This window comes from Phodopus roborovskii, unplaced genomic scaffold (assembly GCF_943737965.1).
Source record: "Phodopus roborovskii unplaced genomic scaffold, PHOROB, whole genome shotgun sequence".
Classification (NCBI taxonomy): Eukaryota; Metazoa; Chordata; class Mammalia; order Rodentia; family Cricetidae; genus Phodopus; species Phodopus roborovskii.
The window spans coordinates 2944679-2968286 of record NW_026126602.1 but is presented as its reverse complement, the minus strand read 5'-3'; the positions used below and the strand labels follow the sequence as shown (position 1 = coordinate 2968286).

Here is a 23608-nt window from a genome sequence, read left to right as displayed (position 1 = left end):
TACTGTATGAAAGCTTACACTGAAGTTTCATGCCCATCCAGTGTGTGTGTGTGTGTGTGTGTGTGTGTGTGTGTGTGTGTGTACGCTATACATGAGCATCAGTATGTGGGGGAGGTGTCTGTGCACATGTGTGAATGTCAGATGAGGAGAACAGGTGTCTTTAAAGCTCTAACACTCTCTGCATTGTTTATTTGTGGCAGGGTCTCTCACTGAACCTGACAGCTAGCAAGCTTGAGATCTTGTCTTTGCCCTTGGACTCCCCATAGCATTGGGGTTACAGATACATACCTTGGCTCATGTGAAGGCTGGGGTCCAAACTCAGGGCCTCAGGCTTGTTCAGCAAGTATGCTCACCCCCTGAGACCTCTCTCCAGCCCCTGGAAGCATCATCTTATGCTGCTTGAGATGTGTCTTTTAGCTCAAGGAGGATCATCTTGGAGTACATTATATGGAGAGATACTGAAACACTTTGTACAAATGTTGGCATGGAATTCAAAAATAATGTGTCATTGTTACTCTGTTGCATAAAACAAAAGCCAAAGCCCAAGGAAGCAGTTTGAGCAGTTTAAGATGCATGGAGACCACTGGTTTTCATATATCTATTTGGCTTGGAATATTTTGAAAATGCAGGTATCTTACTGTGTTCCTATGGTTTAGATCAGAACAGTCCTAAGATAAAAGTTAAAACTGTATGTGGGTCAGTAGTATGGTTTGATAAACTTTATTGAGATACTATTATATGCAGTCAGATACATTGTACATTTTGAAGAGCTCTAGTATATCTACATGCTTATATAACCACCACTGTAATTTACATAGGAAGTATCTCTTACCATCCCAGAAATTCCCTTGTATCAAATGGCAGCCAGTACTTCTCACTTCTGGCTCCCAAGAAATCAATGGTCTGTCTGCTTTTGCTCACTGATTCTTGGTTATGTATCTTATTCCTCAATCAAAAAGAGATTGAATTTCTTTTTGCTAGAGCTGCAGCCAGGCAGTGCGTGCTCTTTCCTTTATATTCCATATTTTGCTTTGCACAGTGTTGTTGAAATTCATACCATCTGTAGTTTATCCTTTTGGATTGCTGAGTAGTATTCCATTATATGAATAGAATACAAATTGTATTGTATTCTAAAGTTGACCTATTAAGTTTGATTATATGTGGGGTTTGCTGTAATTAAGTCTGTAAACACAAACAGGTTTGTTTATGGGATCATATGCTGACATTTCTCTTGTATATTTAAAAGAATGGCTGGGTCATTTACTAGGCATATGTCTAACTTGATAAGAAACTTACAGAATGTAAAGTGCTTGTCACCTTTGTGTTTCCCACCATCATGTCTAAGTTCTGTTTGCCTCATGTCTTTCTGGAAGTGTGCTTGTGTTTTCATTGTAGTGACTCTCACGGGTGTGTGACAGCACTCTGCTGGTTTGGTTTGGACTTTACTGGTGAATAAAGGCATGCAATGAAATTATGTGGACATGTTTGTCACTTATTTTCTTTTGTTAAATGCTTTTAAAAATCATGTCCAGTTTTTAGTAATATTTCTTTTCTCAGTGATTGGGTTGAAGGAGTCCTTTGTGTTTTCTAGACTCGGTTTCTTTATTAGATATAGGTATTTAAAGGACTTTAACCTTTCCTGGGATAGCCTCTGATTTTTAATGGTATCTTTGAAGTTTAAATTTTTAATTTGTTATCAGTTTATGATTTTATCCTTTTGGGTAACTTGATCAAACTGAAGACTTTACTAAATAATTTAGAGGTTTAAATCATTAGCATTCAGGCCTATGATCCATTTCATATTAATCTTTGTCTGTATTCTCTTTTGATCTTGATGTATAAGTTAAATTAGCCTTCAGTAATTTGAAAAAGCTACCCCCCCAAAAAAAAAATCTCTAACCCTTTCTTTCTAATTTCTTTATGTGTAATGTATCTGTGTGCATATGAGTCTGCATGAATACCTGTGGAGTGAAAAGGCCAACATTGGTATCCTCCTACTTGATCCTCACTGTGTTTTTGAGATAGGGTCTCTCATTGAACGTGAATCTCTGGTTTAGGTAGGCTGGCTGGCCAGCAAGATCCAGTATTCCTTCAGTCTTTGCCTCCCTAACTCTGAAATTGCAAGTATGTGCCATCATGAGCTCAAGATTTTGTAAGGCGCCACTTTGAGAGTGCTGCCCAAGTGGGGCCACTGGGTAGGCAGAATTTGATTGTTATCCGTTGGCTTGTTTCCTGCATGGTTTTGATGAGCCCAGCACTGTCCTACATTGCATACCTCCTAACTTTACACAGGATTTATACCTGCTACTCATCTTGAGTTCATCGAGGGACATATTTTCTTTGGCATGAGCCCTTGATGTTACTGATTCTTGGTTATGTATCTTATTCCTCATTTTGTTATAGCTAAAGAAAAAAAATTTGACATGAGGACCAGTACATTTCTTTACACAAACACATACATATATACACACACTTCATTTTCTAAAAGATGTACTATCACTAGTTTACTTCCCATTTTATTATTTCTAGCTTTTCCATTTCATTTTGTTATTGATTTTTTCTTTGAAAATCTGTTAGCACTTACATACATTTTGGTTTTGTTTTCAAGTGTCTCATATTTTATATTTCCTCTAATTGTGTCTATCGTGGTCATTCTGCATATAATTCCTTTTGATTTGGTGTCCATGGGTACATTTATAGAAAAGCATTGAATGAGAGATTGAAGTCTTAGGTTATAATATTAAATTTGATGTTATTTAGCCTATGAAATTGGAACAATAATTCATTTATGCCTGCATTTGCTTTCTGTGAAATTGATATGGTAGATTACTGTGCAATAGGCAGAAACCAAAGGGGCTTACAGTATAGGAGAAACAAAACAAGAATTAAACTGAAGAATTTAGTTTAGTAACTGGCCCCATCCCATATGCAGAGAGGATAATACTTAGAGATGATGCTTAAGAGAGTACATGTCTATCCTGGAGATGATGCACATGATGCTATTCCATGCAGAGGAGTGGTTTGTGCAGCTAGCTGCATGAGACACATCTACATGCTGGGGCTTGAAAGACATTTGTGCTTGAGTCATATAGGATGAAAGGGCTATGTAGCATTTATAAATAAGAATCTGGGAAAATGATAGGCTGATGGGTGTTTATTTGGGGAGAAATTACTTACACCAGAAACAGATGACTGTCAGCAGGTTCCCGTCCCAAGGATACCTCCAAATGCTCTCTGTCTTCAAGCAGAAAGCAAGAGAGAGAGAGCTGGGATCCAGGACCCCAGACCTAGGTCTCCCTCCCTCCCCCCCCCCCCCCGGCCCAGATCATACCCGGATGGGCGTGGTCAGTGAAACAGGTTTGGGTGGGATGGATATCTCACTACAGGACTAACTGAGGGTGAAGCTAGAGAGTTAGGAAGCAAATGAAGAAAAAGTTTATATTGACAGTTGGGTTTGAGTTTTGTCTTGAGAATGATGTAGAAGTGCCAATGGTCTTGAAGCAAGGAATTGTTTGGTTATATTTGTGTGTTTCATCATGTAATGTTTCTTTATGTAGTAAATGTTAACATAGGTCTGCATTATTAAAAGAAAACATTGTGAAGGTGGTAGCTTTCCTGACGTGCTTATCTAGTCTAGTCATGCTGACAGATTAACTAACATAGCCATTGCTTTGAAATGGTATGTCCATACCATTGCTTTCACAATTGCCACCCTCATGCCCTGACAGGATTATTTTGTTAGAAGCTACTTAGGTCAGTGTTGGTAGCTAAATGCTTACTCCAATTGACAGTGAATTTGTGTTCTGTGTTCTTATAGGGAATTACATACTTTCATTTTTTTCTTTTTTCTTTCCAAGACAAGTTACAATTCAAACACATGTTAGGATTTTTAAACCTCTTGAATGAGATATTCCTACCACCATTAACTATGGTTTTCCAAAGACACGCTGCTCTGTACTCCTGGTTACTAAATCATGCCTGTTTATTGTGCTGCTCAGTTTTTTGTTTTGTTTTGTTTTGTTTTTTTCAAGTTGACAAACTAGAGTCATCCAGGAAAAAGGAACCCATTGGCCTGTGGGCATGTCTGTAGAGCACTTTTTAATTAATAATTTGTATAGGAGGGCCCAGCCTGCTGTGGGTAGTGCCACTCGGGCAAGTGGTCTTAGGTTGTTTAAGAAATCAGGCTGAACAAACCACAGAGAGCAAGCCAGTAAGCAACACTCCTCCATGGCTTGTGCTGCAGTTTCTGCCTGTAAGGCCTTGTCTTGGCATTCCTCCATAATGAATTGCCTCTAAGCCACATAGACGCTTCATTTTCCAGTTGCCACAGGTCAGAGTGGATTAACATAGCAGCTGAAAGCAGACTAAAACAGTTAATCTCTTCAATTTATTAATGTTCCCAAATAAAACTCCACCATGTGAAACCTGTCACTCTATTTTGATACTATAGACTCTTACATATATGACAAACTACAATTAGGTATTTCTTGTCTTTCTTTTCTAATTAATCAATCTCTTTATATATGTTAAGGCAGGCTTTTGCTATGGTCCAGTCTAGCTTGAAATGTGCCTGTGTAATCTAGGCTGGGTTCAAACCAGGAATCTTCCTGCCTCATCCTCATAGGTGCTGGGATATAGGCATGAACCACTGTGGCTGTCCTGCTCTTGTCCTCTTACACTGTCATGGTCCAGTGCCTGATTACCTGTGATAAATGATGGTAGTAAGTGATCTAGCTGTTTTATTGTTTGAATTAAATTATCTAAGCAGTTAAAAATCTTCCAGTTCCAAATAAAATAAAAATTTACATTAATGTTTCATATTCAATATATTCCAACTTGGACTGGTATATTATTCTTTTATTCAATCAAAAGAATACAGGCTGGGTGTGGTGGCACTTGCCTTTAATCCTGGCACTCAGGCCAGGCAGGAGGATCCATGAATTTAAAGTCAGCTGGGCTATGTAGTGAGGCTTTGTCTTAAACAAACAAAACAAAACAAACAACAACAACAACAAAAAAGCCATTTAAGGACATTTACAAAGCAAACTCCTTTTAAAGGTGCATTTCATCCTACAAGACACATTAAAGCTAGTGCCTTTTTAAGGGTTGGGTGTTAGGAAAATACACTTTTATCATGTCTTGGCCTCTGAGTTTAATACTTCTTACATAAAGATGAGTGTGTTATTTATGTTTGTATCTGTTTCTCTAAATATTTTGTGTTCTCTGTGTTACTATATACCATGTGCTATATGGTTTTGTTTGTGTTTTGTTTGATTAACCTCACTATCTGTCTGTGCTCCTTTTGGCTTCAGTTCGTCATGTGTTTAACATGCTGTGTTTGTCCTGTGTGCATCTGTGAAACCGAAACTGAGTGTACTTCAGAAGTGTCTGATAACCCAGCTTTCCTGATATGGGCTGGCTTTTTTTAGTGGGAAACATCATCTTTCTCTCACTTCTATTTTCTTAATAAGTGCAAAAGGTTTATAGTGCCAACTTCAAAAATAGTTTAGATCAGTAAGGGGCAGAAAGGCTCCCTTGGCACATCTGCCCCTTTTAGTATATTGAGCACGTGGTAAAAGGAAACTAGGTGCTGGCCTTTCCAGGGTTCACCACCACATTCACCCTCATTTTGTTCTTTTTGTTTTGGCCTGAGCTATCTGGAGCCTGGGAATGACAAGTCTTTGTGTGAAGTCCTCAGTGCTTTAACTGTGGTGATCATGATTTCCTGCTATTCTCTGAGGTTCTTACTGCCTCGTTTCTGTGACAGGGAAAGTCGTTATAGATTGAGGGGGAGTTACAGAAAGAATGAGAGAACAGAGAGGTAAATGCTGGTGGGTATAAACAAATACTGAATAAAACTTGGGATCAGGGTAAAAATATTGATTAGCTATAGACCTAGAAATAGTATAACGAGAATACATAAAATAGGATGAGAATAAACACACAGAATGAAAAAAGCTAAGCAGAAGATGAGGAAGAGGAAGAAAGGAAGATGATGATAAGTAGCTTCGAGCTAGTAGTAATGATTGCAGACACTGATTCAGTGCATATGCAATGACAGAATACCCAGGCTAGCTGTTGTATAGAATAAAGTGGCAAAGTCCTGTTAGATGCTTGTTACAAGTCACATTCTTTGTGGAACACATAGAAAATTAGTGACAGGTTCCTGAGTCACACAAAAACTGGGACTGCATTATATCAATCAGCCTTGACTTTGAGACAAAATTGATTTCAAGAGTCACTAAGTGATACAAGAATAATTCAATTTTTAAAATGATATATAGCTAATATATCTCTAAAATCTAGTAAGCAAAAAGGAAAGAGAAAAGAAAAAAAGAAAAGAACCACAAAAGAAAACAACTCCATTATCATTGTTTGTTGTTTGAACTAAACTTCTTAGTAGGTGCTAGAACAGCAGAGAATTATCAAGAAGATTTTAATAAGAGAGTTTACAAACTTGGTGTAATGGACAGGCGTGAAACACTGTACCCCACAACCAAAACATTCTTTTTGAACATACAAAATTATGTAATCATGGTCAAATACAACCATTTTCATAAAATTTTAGCATTCAATATTTTGTGCTTATAATACCATTAATTTTGATGCAAGTGTCCTTCAAAATTGATGTGCTTGTTTCTGAATAGCATGTGATTCAAAGAAACACAAGAAAAATTAGAAAATGTCTGATACCAGGAAAAGTACTGTTAGAATTTGGGAATAGCCAAAGCAACCCTTTCTGTGAATTTGTAGGTTTTTAACAGTTATTTGCAGCATTAGAGGCTGAAGAATAATAGCCATGTACCTCTGAGAAATAAAAAGGAATAATGTAATATTCTAATAATTGAAGTAAAACAGGGGCTGGGGAGACAGCTCAGTGGGTAAATGGCTTACCTTGCAAATACAGAACCCAAGTTCAAATTTCAGCACCCATGTAAAAGCCAAACAAACATGGCAGTACAGTCCCATAGCCCCAGGGCTGGGGTGGCAGAGACAGGAGGCTCCTGAGATCTCACTGGCCAGCTAGTCTCATGATGAGACCAGCTCTAGATTAAATGAGAGAACATGTTTGTAAAAATAAGGTGGAAAACAGTAGAGGAGGAACCACATGTCAACCTTTGGCCTCCACATGGTTTGGCGAACAGGTGGGTGCACCTGCCCACATGGAAATGGGGTATATAGTAATGAAGTAGAGAATATAAATAACTTAGAGAGTGAAACAGTGCAGCAAAAGTAGTAGATTGCCTGTAAAAACTATGAAAGGTGAAAGAATGCTAGCAAGATTAATCAGATCTGGGGTAAAAATAGGGTGTGACTATGGATGTTTCAAGAAAGATCAGTTACTGATCCTTATTAGATTAATGTAAGTTAATATAAATAAATATCTAGGCCAAAAGGACAGATTTGGGTAAACTAGTAGAAAATTGAAGACTTAAACCACCTAAGAAAAATCCTCACAAAAAGAAATACTAACTCTAGACAGTTTTACTAACAAGTTCTGCAACACATCCAGCAAACACTGAGTCTCATCCTGCAGGCTCAGTCCTTAGTTTGGGGAAAGAGAAAGAGTTCCTAACTAACTTTATGAATCTAGACTAAAAGTATGAGAAATGAAAATTGAAGAATAACCTTAACCTAAACATATATACAAAAGTTTATAAATATTGCTATACTCGATCCAGCAGTGTATAAGAAAACAACCCATAGCAACCAAGTTAGGTTCGTTCTAGAATATAAGAACATCAGTTAGTATAATTGATCACTACTTAAATGAAGAAATTGGTAGCATCTCATTGAATCCATTTTGTTTGATTATCTTTAGCTAATTCTGACTTTGTACTTAATAGATCACAATTCTTTTCTCTAGTTGTAAAGGTACCCCAAGATGTTTTATTTTAAATAATACAGGAATTTTTCTTTTATATTTTCTAAACTAAATGATTTCTACCTTATGTCTTTTCTTTTTATGAAGTTTAAAAATACCTTACCTTGTTACAGTTTTCAAATTTAAAACATGTCTGATGTCTTTTGTGTTTGTGCTGATCACATTTTCAGAATCATTTAACCTTTGATGTGAGACACCTCCTGTCTCTCTGCTTGAGGAGATTGATGGGTGCTGATGACAACCACCCTGAGAAAAGATACAAATAAGCATCAGTTTAGGAGGAGATGAGTAAGTCATGTTTGAGGTGATAGTGAGTGTCCAGAGATGACATAGAGGTCTAGCCCAACAGTTGACTGAAGGAAGCCACTGTACAGGATAGAAATGGGTGTCCCAGAATGGGAATTCAACTGTAAGATCTCAACCAGTTAGTAAGAGATTTGAAACCTTGAGATCACACAGGGAGCACATGTATTTTAAAGAGAAGAGGGTGGAAGATAGGATCTCAAAGGGGTGTATTAGGGCCAGGTAGATACTACCAAAAAAGTAACAGACAGAGAAAGAACTGACCAGAATGGCCAAGTGTAGTCACTGCCAGCCCAGGGATCCAGCTCTGATTGGGAAGCCACACTTTCCATGGGACATGTTAGACTTTTGGGAGGAAGGGGAGGGGGAGGAGGGGGTGTACTCTAGCCTGGGGCTGAGGTTAGTACGTTTGAGTTTAGGAAACTAAGGTGTGGAAGTTGAAGTGCTTTAGGTAAGATCAGCCAGGCGGTGCATGTGATGTGCTGTGCCTTAATTTGTACACACATTAACTGGTTTGATCCACACAGCCATCCTAGTTGAAGAGCTCAGAATGTATGAGAACTGGAAGGGGGTTTTGTTTTCTGTTGTATTTTCTATGCCCAGTACAGGAAAAGCTCAGAGACAAGTGGGTGAGCAGCTGTGAAGCATGCTGCTCTCTGTGTAGATGTGGGAACTGGGCAGGAGGAGGGGAAGTGACTTTATAATTGTTCAGCTAGGAAAGGAGCCCAAGCCATGGGGTGGCAAGAAAGGGCTCAGGGACTGGAACTTCCTGTTGCATCACATGGAAATGAAGGCAGAAGAGGGAAATGAGATAAAGATATTGGACTTTATACTTTTTGAGGTAAGATGGTTTGAAGTGATGACAAAAGTCAAATCTTGGGAAAGGAGAAAGAAGAAGGCCATTATTATAGGTGCTATAAAGGTATTCTTATAGACACTGGAAATGCCTAAGAATAGAATCAGAATTTGATTAGAGAGGAACATCACGATCCAGCCTCAGAAATTTATTTAATTGCAGATGTATAGATAAGGAACAGTGGAACATAAAATGTATGTCTCATTTTCTGTCTGTGAGTTCTAACTTTTTTGACCGTAAGTTGATGTTAGTTAGATCTGGTTTGCTAAAAAAAAAAAACTGATATAAAATGAGTTTGATATTACTCATTCTCACTTATAAATAAAATTGCTGTAATAGTTTAAAAAGTATTTAGAATCTAAATACATGGGTTTTTAAATTTACCTGATAAGCCAGCCTTATATAAAGTATGAATTTTGAATGTTATGTTTCACACACACACACACAGAGAGAGAGAGACAGAGAGAGTGAGAGAGAGAGAGACAGAGAGTGAGAGAGTGAGAGAGAGAGAGAGAGAGAGAGAGAGAGAGAGAGAGAGAGAGAGAGAGTTTGTATGAAGCATAATGGCATCGGGAATAATGTTTCTTTTAGTTACTTTTAAACTTTATTATTACTAGTGTGTATGGTGTGTTTGTGTGGGTGTGTGCATGCCACAGCACACATGAGGAGGGCAACAAGCAACTTTGTGGTGTTGGTTCTCTCCTTCACCTTCATGAAGGCTCCAGGGATCAAAGTTGGAGTGTCAGGCTTCTGTAGTAAGCCCCTCTACCTGCTGAGCCATGTCACCAGTCCCTAGTATTTCTTTTAACAAACAATAAATACATAAGTGAAACTTGAGAGTCTAGTTTATTTTTTCTTTTTGAAGTAAAATTTGCATCTTAATGTTCTCATTATGTCTTGGGAAAGTGAAGAATGGAGCACTTATTGAAGAGAGCAATGAAATATCAAATAAAGTAGAAAAATAACTTGTTATAAAAATAACCTTTCTTCACTGCCTTTTAATGTATTTTCTTTCTAAAGTGAAAAAGGAACTTAATAAATCTGTTAGGTTACACACATACCATTCGAGCCTTAAAAGCATAATCATGCATGTTTAATAAGTTATCATTCTCAGAATATGTTCTGTTGACTCAGCCTTTTCCTGGGAGTTAGGTGAGCTTTGCAGGTTTCTAGGGTGTGAGCTCTGCAGCACCTCAGGATAGCTAACCCTTGACAAGTCAGGTGTCACACTTTGCATGAGAGCATCTCTCACACTCAATATCTCCCCATTTCTTTTTCTCCAGACTCTCAGTAGTTATCTTTGATTGGCCTTGAACTCTATATAGACAAGAATGGCTTTGCATTTGGAGATCCACCTGCTGTTGCCTCCTAGGTGCTGAGATTAAAGGCATTCACCACCATGCCTGGACTGCACTTTCCTAGATCACCTTGTGGAGATTTCTATTCTACTGGTACAATACAGTTCAGCTGTGATAGTTCAGACTTAAAGTCTGTCTCAGATGTAGGAAACTTACAGTACTTATTATTTATAGTCTCATAAGGTGACGGGAAGAAAATTAATTTTGAAGTACTAGTTTTGTTTTAATCACAGTGGGGCTGGGTATGTAACTAAGTGGAATAGCGCTAATGTAATATGCACAGGGCCCTAGGTACCATTGCCAGTACTGAGAAAAAGGGTTTGTGTGCATGTGTATGCATGTGGAGGCCAGATGTTCACCTTGGGTATTCTCGAGAGTCATTCTAGTTTTTTAGATGGTTTTAATTTGGATCTGGGATGCACTGATGAGACTGGCTTGGTTGACTGGTGAGTCCTAGGGGTTTGCCTGTCTCTGCTTCCCCAGTGCTGGAATTTTAAGCACACAGTAGGAACACTCTTGGCTGTTTATTTTAGCTTTATGTGTCTTCTTTTTCAAATATCTTTTTAACTGAGACAGAATTATTTCAACTTTCCCCCCTTTTCTCCCTTCAGCCCCTCCCATATATCCTCCCCCCCAATCCTGTCTATGGCCCCCTTAGCTCTCCAGTTGATAGCCGTTTTTGTATTATTATTATTGTATACGTGTGTGTTTGTACACAAATATGTGTGTGTGTGTGTATGCACACACACACACACACTTCTGAGTGTACTTTTGCCCTTTGTGTGTTGGTTTCAGGGTTGACCACTCTGCATTGGATAACTAATGAAGGTGCTCATCCCTAGGAGAGGGTAACTTTTCTCACAGTGGTTGTTAGTTGTTTATGGTTCTTTGTCTAAAGGTGAGACCCTGACCTCTTCGTGTTAATATGTGCACTGATACTACGATTGTTATGGTCTTGGTTTTGTGACATTTTCTAGGAGAAAGTATTTCACAGAAGACGCTTCCTGGTTTTCTGGCTTTTAATCCTTTCTGCCACCTGTCCTGCAGTGTTCCCCAAGTCATAGATGCAGGAGCTGTGATATAGATGTATCCATTTGGGACTGGGCTTCAAGCAATCTATTGATCTCTGTATTGTGTCCAGTTGTGGTTTTCTGTAATGGTCTCTGCTGTATAAGAGGCCTTTTTGCTGAGGGGTGGTAGCTGTGTATACCTGTGGATATAAGGATAAGATTTATAATGTAGTAAGGAATTCTAGCAAACTTGTGGTCATACATTCTTCACTATGTCTATAAAGCTAGTTAGGCATGATTTCCCTCCTGTTGAGTGGGCCTTAAATCCAATTAGACAGTTACCTATTGGTTGTCACTCACAGGTGAATGCTACATTAAGGATATCTGGCCATGTTGGCCATTGTGTTGCAGCTGGGGAGGACTATAAACTGTTTCCCTTCCTTGGCAGCTTGCCTAATATTTTCTAGTACCACGAAGGCTAGACACAGGAAAGAGGCATTCAGGTTAGATCCAGTTTGAATCATCCAAGTTTTGTGTCCTAGGAGCCCATTCTCATCCCCTGGGAGGAAATTAAGGGCTACATCAATAGTTGTGTATTGTTTTGAGAGTCCCTTGAACTATCCTGTCCCTCCATGTAAAAGGATATTTCTCATGCCTGGCACTGGGGGTTTTGTTAGTCTATGATTCTTGTAGGGAACATTGTTAACACAGGTGCTTGACTTCATTCAGGGTATGTGTGTGCACCACACTTATCCATGTTGTGTATAACTTTAGGTAAATATATTATTCCTTCATGTTATTTGTTCTTTGTCCCTTCTGTTTTTGTATTGAAGGAAGGTGGTCAATAACCCTGACTTTTTATGTGGATCCTGGGAAATTCAAACTTAGGTCATCATACTGCACAACAAGCACATTAATGACCAAGCCATTTTCCTATCTACAAGCAATTATGTATGTTTACACAATGTAAATCTTTCTCTTCTCACATATAATTAGCGCCTTTTTAAAATATAAGAGTCTGCCCCTACCTGTGTGAATTTAAATGTAAAAGAATGTGTGTGGTTTGCATATATCTTTAAAGATGTATCTACAGATAGCACTTAACATTGGAAAATGCCTTTTTAACTAAAACTTTCATAAACATTTCATATTGATCCATTATAGTTGTTTGGTGGTTTGTAGCATCTCTCCTTATTGTTAGACCTACTTTTTATCATAATAAATAACTTTACATAAATATTTTCAGTCAAATGTGTTGCTGCTGAGCTCTACCCCATCCTGAATATATGCACTGAAAGTTTGTAACATTGTCCTGATGATAAAGTTCTGGGATAAGAGTTGGAATATGCTTCACAGTGCATAATCTTAATATGCTTTGAAAACATTAATTCATAGGTTCTGGTAGGAATCCAGGGTCCTATCAAAGAATTAATGGGCATGAGCAGAGAATAGCAAATGTATCCAAAAACATTGTTCTGTGTACTCATTGTCAGTACCTGTGTAACAGCATGTCATATGTGGGCTTCACAGTCTTCATCATGACACATAGATGAGTTCTGGCTGGTCTATCAGCCCCAGTTCTCAATTGGGAAAGAAATAGAAGTAAGGAGAATTAAATGTACCCAGAGGTGAAAGGGTGCTAGGAATGTTGCACAAAACATGATTTAAAAAAATACATTTGTTTTTAAACATTTACTTATGTGAGCATGTATGTATGACATAACACACATGTGGGAAGCAGAGGACAACTTGTGCGGGTTTATTTTTTGGGCCATGTGGATTTTAAGTGATCAAACTCAGGTCCTAAGGCTTGGTGGCAAGTGCTCTGACATCACAGCTACCTTGCTGGCCCTTTCGGGAATTTTTATGTTTTTAACTTGTTATTTGTTTCGTGGGGAGGGGTTTACATGTGTCACTGTTGAAGTGTGGAGAGCAGAGGACAGATTGCGAGAGTTGATTCTTCCCTTCCACCATGTGGATTCCAGGTTGAAAACTTGTGGGCAAGAGCGAGGTCAGGTAAAATTAGGCAGATGCTACTGAGCTTGGGGATTTTTTTTTTACATGGTTTCAAATAAAGTATAAAGATGTATAACTTTGGGGGTGGATAGCTTTTCAAAAGAAGTTGGGTGCTTTCTAGGTTTTAAGTTGCAGAAGAACTCTGTGTAAGTACAGTTCACTTGTTCACAAACTGATGAATGTTAAGATTATTTTCAAGTGAAATATATATATTTATGCCATGCAACTTGATTTTATTATGAATGTACTATGAAATGGATTAAGCTAACAAATGTATTACCTCTTAATTCTTATGTTGAGAAGGCTTAATCTTCCTATCCATTTTCACATCTATATTGTCAAAACTATAGTGACCATGATGGCTTTCTTTCTTACCACAGAGAAGTTATAGATCTGTACTTGTGGACTACAATTTTGCTATAATTGAGCCAACATATATCCCTGCCATTCACTCTTAGGTTATTTTCTGAGAAATGTATTTTAATACCTTTTGGAGTTGTTTTTCTGCTGCAGACTTGATTCCATCCATGTTATAGGTGTTAAGGTCTTCAGATAGATGGTTTTCAGGTATTTTCTGCCAGCTGGCAGGTTCTTTTCAGCCTTGATGTTTCCTTTGCCATCAAGGTGTTTTAAGTCTGTATCCCATTTGTTGCTCCCTGTGTTTTGGACTTGCCCCCCCAAATTTATTGCCAAGGCCAGTGACAGGCCACATTTGCCTGTTTTCTTCTGGTGTGTCTATGTAATTTGCAGTCCAATGTTTAGGTCTGTAATTTAGTTTGATTTTTGTACATGGTGTGAGGTCAAAGTCTCATTTCCCCCATCTACATGGAGAGGCACATTTGGTTTTCCCAATACCACTCATTAGGGAGATTCTTTCGCAGTTGTGTACTGTTGGCATCTTTGTTGTAAATATGTTTGTGCATTTCATGGATCTGTGCTCATATTTTTAAAGTAAATTGTTTTGTGAGAGGATAGGTTAGGACTGTTTATCCATTGGAGTGCAGACTAGATCTGCTTCTCTTTCGAAAAGCAAGGGCCTTACCTCTGCCCTTATTCAGAGGAGACTTAATCTCTATTAATAATTTAGAGAAACAAACATTATTAATGGTTGAGGGAGGAATCTGACTCTACCTTGTCTCTGCTGATCAAGAGCCAGGACTTCATTCTAGAGTCTTCAGTGAGATAAATCTCAACAGCATCAGCAGTAGAGAGAGATTTGTTTCCAGTTTAAGATGCTTAGTTATCTGTCAGGCACAAATAAAGGCTCGTAAATAAGCATGTCTACACTTGGGTTCCTAAATTAAGAACCACAGAGGAGTAGTTTGCTAATGACTAAAAGCTGGTCATGAAAGCTACTTGCTGATTTTGGGTCACTTAAAAGTTGGCACCTTGCTCTGCTTTACAAAATGTATAATTAAAGTTATAAATTTCGGGTATTGTTATATGGTTAATATATTCCTAAGCAGGGAAAAACATTACAGGTTAGCTAAGGAGTGATAATCTTGCAACTTTTCATTCTTGGGGTTCACTATTGAGAGTGCCCTGATAGAGTGTTAGAAATAGTGAGTTCATGGTTTGACTGAATAAATAATTCATACCATACAAAAGAGGCCTTTTCTCTTCCCCAGTTCCTTTCTCCCCATTATATTCACTTTCTCCCTTTCAAAAGGCCCCTTTACAGCCCAAGAGCAGCTCTGTGTGAATATGGAAGGACTTGGGCATGGTTTCAACCTCAGGCTTAGCTGAGTCTGGGGGTCATGTCAGAGAATGACGAATGCCCTCAATGTGTATTCTGTAGTAGCAACGGAGGAAAATACACTAGTTGAAGTTTGCAGGACCTCAAATCCTCATGATAGAAAAACACTCAACACTTCTAGCCAAATAGAGTTTTACTTTTCAAAAATATTTCAGTATACCTATTTTAAGAATTGTTTTAAACTTGAGTAAATCATTAGATTTCTCCTACTTTTTTTCCCCCAGAAACCTTTTACTACATTAAATTAAATGTCTGGTAGAACATGGGATTTTACATTTTTCTTTCATTTTTAAAATCCTTTAATCTGTGACACATTTGAAGATTTATAATGCTTATTGAATTCTAGCTTTCATCATACTACAAAGCAGGGATTTTGCCATATGCTCTTGTCTGCTCTGTAGCGCATGACCCTCTCAGTAATTTGTTGGTATAGGGCCCTTGCCCTCTTAATTGGGTATTTGCTGAGGACAACACTGTTGGAGATGATGTTTATCCTTCATCAATAATCTTCACCCTTAGCTTTGGTTGGAAGTATGTAATATCCAAAGCAGCAGTAGAAAGTGAAATTTATATGAATTAAGCACTTTGCATGGTATAAGATGTTGAGGTTATTAATAGACATTTAAAGTCAATGAACTGTAATTGAAACTCTATCAAAGGGAAATATTTGTGAATGGGAGTTATGCTGGCTCTCCAATACACCATGCTTCATTAATGTGTTTGTCCTTAAGGTTTTAAGTAAGATAAAATAGCATGTTTGGTAGAACATTCAGTACTCTATGCTCTACCATATACAAATTCTTCATATGATGTAGGCTACATATTATAGAACATGTAGGATACAAAGCTAAACTAAGTGCTGTATTTTTATAGAAGCAAAATCGGTCTGTTACCTACTTTCCCTTTTCTCAAACTTGAAGTACTGCCATTATTTTCTTAGTACTTAATGGTCTCTTCAATATTAACTTTAAAAATAATAATTTTATGAGAGATGATTTTAGATACTGAATTGTCTTTCTTTTTTAAATTAAATGAAACCATCAACAGGTTTTAAAACTTAGGCTTTACTGTAGGTTTTCCACAATTCTATTTCAGTAGTCACTAAAACCAAATGTTTTGGAGTTTTATTGGACTTTAAATGCTGGTGGTGGTGTTTTTTGCAATTCATGTTTAAGAAGTGTTTCTTTCACTTACTACTGCATAGAAAGCAGCCTTGAAGTTTAGTGACTCAAAACAACAATACTTCGCTCTTATAATTTTGAGGGCTAGTGGCTACATGATTCTTCTGCCTTTGTGTTCTAGTGTGGGATGCTAGGAAGGGCAGCCACAAGTGTCTTATTCCCTAGCTGGAAGGGGATGTGCCTGGGGTTGTTCACCACATGGCGGGAATCTCAGAGTGGTCCAGGGACAAAGGCAGAAGCTGCACCTTGTTTGTTTGTGTCACTGAATTTCTAATGATTGTGCTAAAATGTTTCATGAATAATTACAGCATACCCACCCCATGTGCCAAGGGAAAAGCCTAGAATCACTGGTCTCCTATGTGCAGGGCAAATTAAAGCCACACTCCAAAGTTTCCCTGCCCCAGTGACCCACCACGTGACTTGGTATTCTAAGTTGGTGTTCCAAAGGATGGATGACTTTGTTGTCCTTTCATTGAACAAATGGCAGCCCTGACACTCAGGGTGGACTGTGCTGTCAGTCATCTCACTTATCAGAGGACACCTGGCTGTTAAGCCTGGTCTGCAGTGTTGATCCTCCATCTGCTTCTCAAAGATCCCAGGGGCCTTCACTGTTCGGACCAGTGAAGGCTTTCAGCAAGGTGACCTGTGTGTCCACATCTGAGAAGCTATACTTTTCAAAGCCTAGATTCTAAAATTTCCCAGAGTTCATTCTGCCCAATTTTTTGTTAACACAGATTCTGTAGCTAGCCTGAATCAAGGGAAATATGCTCTTTATGGCAAAGTAAATGTATGAACAAAAGTAAATGTATAGTGATAATGTGACTTGCATGTGCTTCAAGCATCCAGTGGGGGTCTCAGAACATGTACAATATGTTAATTTATTGATATTTTGGTAATACATATGATTATCGCAAGTCTTTATCCTTTATACTTATCACTGATATATGTATAATATTTGTCAAGACATTCTGATAGCAGTTAGGTTACTTACAGGTCTTCAGGCATCTACTAATTCTATAGCTAGTTAGACACTATACCATACAGACCATGCAAAGCATAGGGGATTGCTATTTGGTAAAAGTAATTTAAAAATGTGACTGGCTCTTCTTCTCACCATAGTGCTACATTATACATTATATTCTACTTTCCATTTTCCAGAACAATCTTGTGACTTTCTTCAGCAGCCACCCCCTACTCCCATCAGCTCCAGAAGTTCTATTTTATGATCTGTTTTCCAGATCATTAGCCATTTGAATTTAAGATGCTGAGTAATGAAAAATAGTAATTTTCTAGTGGCCAGTTTTCCTTTTCTCCCCATTTCCATGGTGATAGAGATGGAACATAGGACTTTGTACATTCTAAGCAGCAAGCACTTATCAGAACTGTCCTTCAACCTCAGTGTCACATTTAATAAAGATAGAAAAGACTACACTTCATAAGGTTTTCTTTATGAGTCAGCTATTGTTTGTTCTAGTCTTCCTCCAAGCTATAATACTACCAGTATAAATTTTCATTTACCAAGTCAGAATCACAGAAACCTGGTTGATCCTCCTTAAAGAAAAGTAAATAAAAATGTCTGTGAAGAATTGTGCTGGGATTTTGATGGGGATTGCATTGAATCTGTAGATAGCTTTTGGCAAGAATGCGTGTCCTAATTTACTACGAAAAATAATATTGAAGACAAGTAGTTTTAAACAGTGTCTACAAAAGGCAAAACTAAATTAAGTTACTGTTACAAAAACAGATAATTAAAAGAATGAAACTAGGCATAAAGAACAACTTTGAAACTCTAAAAATTAGTAGCTATTAGAATATATCAGAAAGAGAGGAGAGAGAGAGAGAAAGAGAGAGAGAGAGAGAATTAGTGTGTGTGTGTCCCCATGTCTGTCCATCCATCTCTCTATCTGTCTGTGTCTGTGTGTGTGTGTGTGTGTGTGTGTGTGTGTGTGTGTGTGTGTGTGTGTGTGTGTGTAGAGGAAGATGGGAGGCCGGGTTTTTGGGATTTTCCTGTTCTTGCCAGTTTGACACTTAGAAGAGAAAATGAAACAGTTTTGTTTCAGACACTATTCTATGAAGAAACACTTTTCCATTATGGTAAGAGTTTGCTTTTGGATCATCAGTTCTAGAAATAGATTCCTAGCTAAACTAAGAGACTGAGAAGGAAAACATTTTGCAAAGATAGTTCCAAGAATTCTTAGGAGTTGTTGTAGTTTCTTAAGCAGTGATATTTCTTGTGGTCTGTTTTTATCAGGTACAGCAAGTCAGATCCAGTGAAGGCCTAGACTGTGGCATTCGGCCATTAGGGAAATACCAATGAGGCTGCAGCAGAGTTTGTGCTCACCTAAGTGGAGAGGGCGCCATCTGACATTCTATCCCACCGTACTGTGGCCATGTGGCATATTCAGCCTCATCATTGCCAACATTCTGGGAAGGATCCTGAAATAAAGATTTTATGTGGGTTAGTTGCTAATTGTAATCAACTGTAACAGCCTCTGCTGATCATTGTACTAAGCAAATACTTGGCCCTCCCTTCTGCCTTATAAAAGACTTCAAGAGACAGTTTAAAGATAAAGAAAACTATAAATATTGAAAGACAGAAAAGAGGAAGGGAAAAAAAGCCTGTCTTCAAGTATAAAATATGCTTTGTGTTATATTTTTACTTAAAGTTCAAGAATCTATTCACAGTCACCAGAAGAGTTCTCATGCTTTTAAGTGTCTGCCTCACAAGTTCCGTCATCTGAAACTGAAAATGCAAAACTGATAACTCAAGGAAAGAGAGTGTGTAGTATGTAGATAGGTAAGTGATGATATCTGTTTTCTCCTTGCCTCAAAAATAAAGAATGGCAGGAGAGCATCCAGTATCAACCTAAATGGAGAAGCTTGAAGCAATCCCACTGAACTCAGGAATGAGACAGGGTTGCCCACTGTCCTCACATCTTTTCAATATTGTGCTCAAAGCACCAGCTGGAGCAGTAAGGCAAAAGAAGGAAATTAAAGGGTACAAATAGGGAAAGGAAAAGTCATCCATCCCTATATGTAAATGTTGTAAGAGATCCCAAACTGTACCAGGAAACTTGTAGACCAATTACAACAAACCAACAGTGTTTCTATGCAGTAACAGAAAATGTAAAGGAAGAGTTCATGAACACATTCCAATTCACAATAGCGTCAAAGAAAATAAATATCTGGGAATAAGTCTAGAAAGGAGGTGTAGGGCCCCTACAATGAAATTTTTAAACAGCTGAAAAATGAAATTAAGGCATGAGAAAATGGAATGATATGGAGTCCCATATTCATGGATTTGTAGAATTAATATTTATGAAAATTACCATTTTACTAAAAGCCATTTACAGAATCAGTCTAAAGCCAGTCAAATTCCCCCATCTCATTCATCACAGAAATAGAAAAACTATCATAAAATTCATATGGAATCACAAAAGACTACAGATAGAAAAAGAAATCCTGAGGAAAAAAGAACAATGTTGGAATGATTACCATTCCAAATCTCAAGATATAAAACAGAGCCATAGTAATTAAAATAGTGAAGTACTGTCAGAAGAAGACACATAGACCAGTAGAACAAAATTGGAAACCCAAACATGAGTACAGATGACTTTGGCCATTAAAAGATGCCAAAAACCTCTGCTAAAAAAGAAAGCATCTTCAGCAAATAGAAAATTGGATGTTCACATACAGAAGAATGAAATTAGAGCTATATCCATCACCTTGCATGCAAACTAACTCCAAATGGATCAAAACCCAATTGTGAAACCTGAAACACCAAAACTGCTAGAACACCTAGACATTATCTACATGAAGTACTCTGTGTATAGGACTCAGTTTGCTCAAAAATTTGGCCCATCAGTTTCAAAGTGAGACTTCATAAAACTAAAAAGCTTCTACACAGCTTAAGGGAAAAAAAAGTAAAGAGATAATCTTTGTCAGATATATATATATATATATATATATATATATATATATATATATATATATATATATATATTTGACAGAGGATTAATGTCCAGAATACATAAAGAATTTTTTTAAAAGTTTAAAAAAAATGGACCTGAGTTCTAAAAAGAAGAAATAAAAGTGGCTGAGAACTGTCTCAGAAATGCTCATCATGCCTTGCAATTAGGGAAATGAAAGTCAATTTTAAGGTTCTACCTTATCTTAGAATGGTAAAAATCAAAACAACCAATAACAAATGCTAGAAAGGATGTGGCAGAAAGAGAACCCTCATTCACTGTTGATGGGATGGCAACTGGCCGAGCCACTTTGGTAATCAGTGTGGAAAACTGTCAACAAGCTAAAAATATACCTACCTTGTGACCCAGCTATAGCACTCCATAACATGCTCAAAGGACAACATTCTGCTCCGTTGCTGAGCCTTGTTCATTGCAGCTCCATTCATAATAGCTAGGAATTACAATTTAAATGACCTTCAACAGATTAATGAATAATGGGAATGTGGTACATATATACCATGGAGTATTATTCAGCTGTAAAGTAAAATAAATTATCAGGCAAATGGATGAAACTAGGAAAGAGTTAGGTAACCCAGGCCCAGAAAGACAAGCATCGCATGTTCTCTCTTATCTGGGATTCTTAGCTCCAAATCTTCATATGTGAGTATGTAATCTAAACTCCAGGAAAGTAAAATGGGACCGTTGCTGTGGTAGGGGTATGGGGAAGCAATGGAGAGGGGAATAGCAGTGTACAAGTGATCTCATCAAGGAGGTGGGAAAAGTGGAGGGTCTGATTAGGAAACAGGAAGACAAATACAAAAGGAAGAGGGAGGAGAATAAAATAACAGTAAGGGTATCTGAAAAAAAAAATCTTAAGGAATTCTGCTATTAACTACCTAAAAATACCTATAACATTTGTAAGTTGGTGTATAAATTTGAAAATGGGTTGACAGTGCTCCCCGAAAGAGCCATAGACTTAGAAACCTTAACACCATGCATGAGAAGCCCTCTTATGAACTATTGTCATTCAGGGTTTTCCAAGAGGTTTCCAGAGCATTATAGGTAATTGCGGCTGCCCTTGTTTGCCTCCTGGGAGAGGAAGATATGTCCCTATTGCTGAAGACACTGTGTATTTCAGACACAGGGTCAGAGGACCCAAGCTAGGTCTGATCTGAAAGCGTCCTCACTTAGGACTAGCTTGCAGGGTACCAAAAATCACAATGCAAATTTCCCAAGGAGGGAAGAAGCAACAAGTAGCCCCGCCTAGCTATTACACCTGCTAACCATCACAACCATCATGGCAGAGTAACCCAAAAAAGTGTAATAGTGGCATGTATACCATGGTCCTGATCAACAGCTCTCTATTTGGACTTAGAATCTGATCAACAGGAAAGAAAACAAACCTGTGGTACTGCAAAATTTAGTCAACTACCCAAAGCTAATGAAGTCATGAATTTTGGAGGAAAATCTGTAACTGCCACTTTACTTCACCAGCAGAATCCATACCTACATTCTAAATAGTTATTGTCACACCCACATAAAAGTGTAGTCCTCAACCCTCATCAAAGAAACTTCTCTTTGTAACAGAGACCATTATAGAAGATGACAGCAGATAAAAATGCAGAATTTTGGAGCCCAATCCCAACCAATACATCTACAACACAACTCCCACACCTTGTGCCCAGGGATAATTATAGAATAGGGGGTGGAAATATTATAAGAGCCAGGAAAACAGAGTTTGCTGTGAGATATGTTTCCTAGTAATGTCAGAAGCTATACCCATCAAGTTTCACCAGGATGGCTTCCTAAACATGACCTGAACAAGTACTACACTAATAGACAAGCTAATGTGTGGAAGGAGGGAAGTTCATGAGGCTTCAACCCTAGACAAAGATCTACAGGTAACCAAGGAATGCCGAGTGGGAGAAATAGTCTTCTCCAAGGAAAAGCAGGCCAATTGATTATCTAATGCCAATTTACCCTGAAAATAACATACAAGTAACATTATATTGACTGAGAAAGTTGTACTTTTTAGTAACACACACACACAGAGGCCATGAATTTGAAAGAGATCAAGGAGTTGTTACATTGGAGTATTTGGAGGAGGAAATGATGTAAGTATAACATAATCTGAAAACATGAAGTCTCTAAACTCTTTTAAAGCAAAAGAATAGCAGAAATAAGATGCAGCTGGTATCAGAACAGAGTAACCAACCTCTTAAGAGCTATTAATCTTGAGTACCTAGTAGGCCCATGAAGATACTGATGTCATAGAGGGATAGTGTGGTTGGCTAATGATTGATCAAAGAGAAGTCAAATTCTTGGGGATAGTATGGTGTTTTAAATATTCTCTTCCTAATGACTTAAAACACACAATCATTGTAGGGAAATTTGAAAACCTAGGAAATAACATAGTATTCTTAAAGATAGTAATGAAGTAAAATAGATTTTATAATTTTCTTAAAAGTAAGCAGAATTTGACAATGTTGGTTCCTTAACAGCAAACTCATTATCAAAGGGGTCCAATTTAGGTCTAAGTAAATAGGCTATCGTTTGATTCAGATGATCCTTATTTCTCACCAATATCAGTGTAAAATATCAATGTAATATCAGTGTAAAAATGGACCAAAGACCTTAATGTAAGAGCTGGAACTCTGAAGCTCAGGAAAACATTACAAGATAGAGGCACAGACAAGGACCTAAGAGACTCGAGTAGGTTAGGTAGCAATACCAAGAGAAGACAAATGGGACTACATAAAATTTAAAACTAAGCACATGAAGAGACTATCTAAGAGTGGGATGTGCCTGACAGATACTGTCTAGAGTACACATGGAGCTAAGAAGAACATGAAACCAAAAACCTCAATACAGTCTAACCAGCAAATGAGCTAATGAATAATTTTCAAAAAGTGGCCTGTAAACATGAAAAATGTTCAGTATCTTTTGGAATTAGGGAAAATGTAAAGTATTAAAGCTGCAATGATATTCTTACCTCAAGACAAGTAGAATGGCTCTCATTTTAGAAAGGTAACAAATGCTAGGATGGAGGTAGGGGGGGAATCTCACATAGTACTAATTTTTTGGATTGCATAATTTCCTCTTTTAAATCTAAAGTGAGAAAAATTGAATTTACTTGACCTTGTTTCCTTTATGGTAGTACCCTCTGCCCCTCAGAGCTGCTCCGGTCATGCGTGGTGGTGTTGTAGCTCAGGGTATATATGACTGATCCCAGCACAGGAGGCTTATTGTACTTGGCTATGTAATACAGATTCTTA

At 37.8% G+C, this 23608-nt stretch overlaps 1 protein-coding gene across 11 annotated transcripts in view; it reads left to right on the top strand.

The window, feature by feature from the left end:
• Zeb1 (zinc finger E-box binding homeobox 1) overlaps window positions 1-23608 on the top strand; it is a 149942-nt gene that overhangs the window by 9839 nt on the left and 116495 nt on the right. The window contains exon 2 of one of the 11 annotated variants that reach the window (XM_051205656.1): window positions 18617-18823. The exons of the other annotated variants lie outside the window; for them this stretch is intronic. The gene's annotated coding sequence lies outside the window, so the exon portion shown is untranslated. The remainder of the gene's footprint in view (window positions 1-18616; window positions 18824-23608) is intronic. 11 annotated transcript variants of the gene reach the window in all.